Source organism: Homarus americanus, unplaced genomic scaffold, assembly GCF_018991925.1.
Source record: "Homarus americanus isolate GMGI-L3 unplaced genomic scaffold, GMGI_Hamer_2.0 scaffold24260, whole genome shotgun sequence".
NCBI classification, from domain to species: Eukaryota; Metazoa; Arthropoda; class Malacostraca; order Decapoda; family Nephropidae; genus Homarus; species Homarus americanus.
In genome coordinates this window covers 1,873,502-1,880,271 of record NW_024721079.1, presented here as the reverse complement: position 1 = coordinate 1,880,271, position 6,770 = coordinate 1,873,502, and positions in this window count along the sequence as shown.

The following is a 6,770-nucleotide window of genomic DNA, read 5'->3' as shown; positions in this document are numbered from 1 at the left end:
TGGAGTAGAGGCACAAGATGTTCGGAAAAACCTGGCAAACGACAGTCTTGTAGTATACAACATCTATAAACCACCACCCAAACGACCAGAAGCCGATGAACTACTGACAAGCAACACAGGAATTTGTGCTCATCGCTGGGGACTTCAATGCCCACCATCCAACGTTCACTTCCACTACAAGAACAACCAGTGGAGCTGCTGACAGATGTTCCAGAAATCACGCTCATTAATACTGGGGAACCAACACATATACTGGGAGGTAGATTGAACCTAACATTCATCTCCACTGAGCTCGTTCCAGTAACTCAGTGGGAGGTAGATGATGAACTGACCAGTGACCACTTCACAAAGACATCTACTTTGAGAATGGAGCTACTCCCTCCTCCGCCACGTCCGCCACCCAGATGGAATACCAAGAAAGCAAATTGGAAATTATATCAAGACGAATTAATAAAATGGTATTCAGGCTACGAACCAGCAGAAGACATAGACCAACTAAATCAGGACCTCACTGATGCCATACAACACGCAGCAGAGGAAGCAATACCCAAATTAAAATCCACTAATAGACACTACAAAGACTACTGGTTCTACTGACGAAGTCAAAGAACAAAATCACAGAATCAACACATTCAGAAGATATCTCCGACAGTACCCTTCCCCCGAGGGAGTGAAACTCTTGAGAGCCGCTGTCCAACACGCTCGTCAAATCACTCAGAAAATTAGGGAAGACGAATGGCTCGAGTGGTGTGCAACCAAATCACGAACGGCCAGGTGGTAATATCTGGTCACGAATTACGAGAGACCACCAGTCATGAAGGATATGACGAGATGGGAAGAAACCACCCTTCACTGAATGAGACTGGGCTACCCATGCAAATGGGAAATGGGTATACAAGTACCAGCAGAGGAGCACACATGTAAGACCTGCGACAGAGAAGCAAAAAAAACTCACTGCAGCACTACTTCATACAGTGCCCTGGAACACAATAATTAGGAGAAACATACAACCCCCTATCACAGCAGAGAAGGTTGCCAAAACGCTAGCCACCAACCACTCTTAAGAAACTCTCCAGCTTCTTACCGAGCATCCACCCCCATGCTAGTGTGGGAGACGTACAGCTACATACTCAAAAAGATGCTGGTGTTTTATCCCAGCAGTGGGCGGACCAGCATTTTAGCTTCAAGTCCGCGTAGGTAACATTCCCACAAATCTTAAAATAAAAAAAAATCTGCCACGTGTACTGCTCTTGGTTCACCTTGAGGACACGATTACAATCAGTCCTCGCAGAGACAACAATCACTTCAAGTGATCCAGACCAACAACTTTTTCATTGCCAAGCGACGGATAACAGCCAAGACACCTAAATATTGCACTAATAATTTTTTAGTCTTTTTATAGGATATCCTGTTGATCCACTTAACTTTCCAACAACTCGCAGTATATTGTACCTTACTAAAAGCACCCGAGGCAGGAACAGAGTTTGTTAGTATGTGACCTTGGTGCAACTCGCTTAAGGATAAACCCTTATTTATGATTTTGTACCAAAAGTGATTTTTTTAGCCGTTTTGGTTGTATATAATAAATCACAAAGCAAATTGATTATTTCATTTATACTTTCACGATTGAACTACTTTTTTAACGTTTTTGTACCAAAGAGTATTCTTATATTAACACATTGTAATAATTAATCTATAATACATCATTAAATCTACATTGAAATGTCTTTAGTACTTTCAGGGAGTCTCGGGAGGCACGCATCGTATTTCAACACAACAAAATCTTATATTGCACTAAAAGATTTTACATGCTATCGGAGTATTTACCCACACGCGCTCAAACACACAATGTCTGCCTATACTGTATGTTGAAATAAGTAAATATATAATGTATTCAGACAGACGAAACAAAAACACATACAGATACAAATATTAAAAGGGGTACCAAAAAGAGAACGAAAGAGACAGACAGACAAAGTAACTGGCACACAGAGAGTAAAATATAAAATAAAAACTCATAATACCAACAAACAGAGGAAGAATCACTTGCATCAACCAGTCCTTACGTCTATTCTCTGCCTCTGTAATCACTCGAGGTAAACAAAAACTTCTTGACCTTGTGTCAGTATTTTGGTGTGCCCTAAGGTAACACCGGTCACTGACCCAGATGCTGCAGCTGCCTACCCTGACCATTACCCTTACTAGCAGCTGTATCACATAGGTTCAAATACACATTACAACCCACTCTAAGTATTAAATTGCTGCTTATCTAAACGCGATGTTGAGTTATCTGTTGGTCTATCTTCATATATATGTGTCTATCTATCATGTCACTTTATCTATTATCATTGGTGTACATGTGGGTCATGTAGGTGCCGCTACATAAACTGGCACAAACAGATTTCCCCAGTGTATGTTAGCGCAGTGATATAACCTGTTGAAAGTTGATTACCTCAGAAACATAAAAGAAATATTGATGAATTGTAAAAGAAACAAGAACTCCGCTAGCACACACTGGAGACGTAGTCTTAGAGTTCTACATGAGCTTAAACCCTTAGAAGTCCTCCTGGGAGACTCAACATGAGCCAGGACACGTGGTAAACACTCTAGGCGACTCACTATACGCTAAAACGCGTAGGAGACACCATGGGGGAACTGATACATCAAATCCACTATGTTGATACATATTTTCAAGTCCAGGCAACGGAGCTGTCTCGCGTGGAAGTCACCTTGAGGAAGCAAACATATTAATTCAGCATAGAGATAGACCGGTTAAGTTGCTCCTGTATATCAGATAACGACTTTTCGATGAACATTAAAAACTTGCTTTATTATACCGAGTGGTTTATAAATCGTAATAAAGAACAAACAAGAAAATTATGAGTCGCCAACTCCAAATCACATCATAGGCTGTGTTAAGAGGTAATGTTGTTGTCTCTTCCTTTTGGCTGATGGTCAACTTGTGGTAAGACCCCTCTTGAGTAATATGGTTGGGGTTTATTGTCAGCACCCTTTTCATATATGAGCCTCTTGTCTGATCTTAGTATCAAGTGTTTATACACATTGCCGTATGTACGGTATCTCAAAAAAGTATCTGACAGGATGGGTCCGATGAATTCCCAAATGCTAAATGCAACTCGTGAGGTCCCGGGAGGGTTGACATGCGTGGCTCTGTGACATACTGATCCCACTACGTTTGCTTTTCACCGCCTGAATATATGAAGTAAAAATCTTCACCGCTAATGCTATTTGAACCTGTGTCTTACTTCATTTAATCCCAGAATATCCCACTGCAGTCTTTTCATTTCCTTACAAACTTTTGCACACTTACCAGCCTCATATTATGTTCTCACGTTCCATATTCCAATCTTGATTTTGAGCTTGTTCGTGCTTAAACTTACCGTAGTTGTGTTAAATGTTCAAGGCTTTGTTTTGTTCGGACAGTACTTGCTATAAGATGGGAACTTTATACCCATCCCAGGTACTCGGAAGTCGTTCGTTTCAAGTATAAGATATTGTTTATAGTCCTTGATTCGTTAAAAATCCCACACCACGACAAGGTAACGTAATTTGGGCACTAGATGGAGTTGTAATTTGTGGGGGACCATTAGCATAAGTTGCATTAAACACAAAATATCCGGCAAATTTTGTCTCCGACACATCCCTACTACACTGCTTCAAATTCACCCATAATTAAAAACATTGCTTTAGTTGTACTACATTTTTTTTAAATTCACTGAATAATTTCTAAAACAAAATTGTAGCAGTTTCTGAGGATATTACATCACGGTCAGAGAGAAAAGAAAGAAAAACAAAAGATGATCACACATCGTCAAGGACATGAGCCTTAGAAGCCTTGCCAGAACCTCGAGACATCATGCAGGGTATTACTGACCCTAAGCATAGAGTTGATAATGGTCAGTTTGCCTTGAGCCAATGACGATGCCTTGAGGAGGTCCGTGTTATGCTTGTGTATTTGGCAAGTGTGTGTGTGTGTGTGTGTGTGTGTGTGTGTGTGTGTGTTATATTATGTGTAGCTAAGTTTTTAGTCAAGGTCTGTGATCAAAAAATATAATATATATTTTTGTATATAATCGTCTTCCTAGCTTCATCAACGCCGCGTGCATTGTGACTCAGATCCTGAAAGGTGCTAATTTTAGGAACTGAATTACACAGCTTGACCAGGACGTCGCTCAAGAACCTGTACTCTTGGGATAATGGATTAGCTTCTTTTTCTCGTTCGGTGTTACACAAACATTTCTAGGCCAATAAATGCCTGAAGCAGCAGCACGTGCACACGCGAAGATCCACTGACCTGCAAAACCAGTTTGTTCTTCCAGCCACCTCCACTAACCTGGTTTTATCTAGAGCTTGTCTACACTTTTTCAAAGCCTTATGAGGAAGCAGAGATACTCGAGTTACAAATGATTCTCATGTTAAAATTAAACAATCGAAGAAGCGAATAATTTTTTTTTCGGGCTCAGCAAGGAAACATTTGGAGAAGTCAAAGCTGTGTTCAGAGATACATAGATAACCTGCACGTGCCAGTAAACACATCCCCTCAACACCTGGATACAGTCGGGACCTTAGCTCGTGGCATTACACAATACATCTTGCATATTTCACCTCCTGTACCTATGCCTACTGTACGTCTGGCCTATACAGCAAGTTAGCCTCAAGGACGGACGGCAAAAAATGACAAATAAACGGAAAGACAACTCGAAAATAATATCTCGTGAAACTAGGCGACGCATAAAATTAAAACATGAACTAAACAATAATTAAAGATATAAGAAACTATTAAGAGGGACCTACGATATGACTCAAGAGAAGGAAGTTATACATTACATAGAGGAGCCAAAAAAACAGCGAATATTCAGATAATAATTTTGACGAAAGATACGCCAAGGGAGTTCCCCTAAATCAGAGTAAGGTAGTTTCCACCTATATGATATATTACTAAAACTATCTACTACTGTATTCTGCGTAAAGACTTCAGATATTAGCAGAAAATAAATAACAATAAAAATAAAATAATGTTTGTGACCTTAATATAATACGGCCGAATAAAAATCACGCTAATTATTGAAAAAAAAGATCGCAAGGTATAAATTATCCTAGCTGGAGGTGAATTCAATATGTTAACGTTAAGAATTTAGGAGAAAATTATGATACTGAAGTTAAAAAAAAAAAGCCACAACGAAGAACATAAGCAATTGCTGACGCCTTAATAACACTGCTAATAGTACTAGTGGCATTAATGATACGTATATTATCTAGCAGCAGCAGTGTAGCTATGGGAAGTCCTGGCAGAGGTTGTGAGAACATTATCACAGAAGAGGAGGAGCGGTGATGGTCAAATTGGTTGTGGCATTTCCGTAGAGTAACTTTAAAGGCTACTCTCTCTCTCTCTCTCTCCCTCCGGGTGATGGTGTTGTTGTCGAGTTTCCGTTCACTCTTCCTTTCTCTTCTTTTACCTTTCCACCTGCACAGTGTATCTCTCCGATTCCTCATATTTCTCCTTAGCTCTACTGCTCGTCCTCTCTCGAACAACACGCATTCAAATCCCCCAAAACCCAGATCAATTATAAAACACCTCAGCAACACCGAGAAGAACCCTGAGAAGTGGTTCAGTGGCAGTGACATGTGTCTATCTGTGCTGCATGTATCAACCTGTGCTGCATGTGTCCACCTGTCACGTGTTCACCTATACCACTTGTGTTCACCTGTACCACATGTGTCCATCTGTGCTGAATGTGTACACCTGCATCACAAGTGTCCAACTGTGTGCCTGTCTCTTCACTTGCTTTAAGATGCTCTACAATTCTAAGCATAAGCACATAGAGACTGAAGCAACCAATTTACCAGGGAGCGAGCGGTATTCCTCACCACCACCACACTGTACACTATGTTGTTTACCCATTCAAGTTTATTTCTCCAACTTTCTCCACAGGATCTGACTATTCTGTTCCTTGTCAGAGATTGTATCACCAAGTACCTTGCCGTTTGCGCTGTACACCACATCTTGTACTACAACTTATTTAAATATGGATGTAGTTTTACGTATAACCTCGTCTCCCACTCAACCGAACGAACCCATCCTAATAACCTCGGTAATTAGGGATTAACACAGACGAGCAAACTCCACTCTTCTATAATTTACTTGAGTCTGTAAGTGTGTAACCTGTCATCAGAGGACACGGTTGGTTTAGCTCGCCGGCCAATGTTATCGTCAGTACCGGGATCTCGTTTAGTATATTTCTTCTGACATTAAATTACACAGAACAACCGGGCACTCGTTTTGATTATTACTGGTACTATGGTTGACGTGTTACAGCACCTAATTTTCTGGTAGCCGTCGCTTGAACTTTCTGGTACGCTACAAGTGTTGGCCGGATGATTCGTCGAGTTTTAACCAACCCTAAACCCCAAGAGATCATTAACCTGTGACTTAAGTAAGAATTATACACTATTATACAAAAAAAATGGATTTGAGATACGTATTTTTCACCTGTATAGATTGTTGAGTGAAGGTGAACTCTCTCTCTCTCTCTCTCTCTCTCTCTCTCTCTCTCTCTCTCTCTACTGATGGGCAGGTAAGGTGCGGTGAAGTGCAGTGCTGTTAGTTTCTTGTTCCAGGTTTTCATGAATACAGTTTTTTTTATCGCTTTTCTTTACTCTCTACATTATATTAAAAGTTATTATTCAGTGATCATTAGAAATAACAATAATAATACTAATTTGTCATGTATGCCTTTTTCTTATTTTCA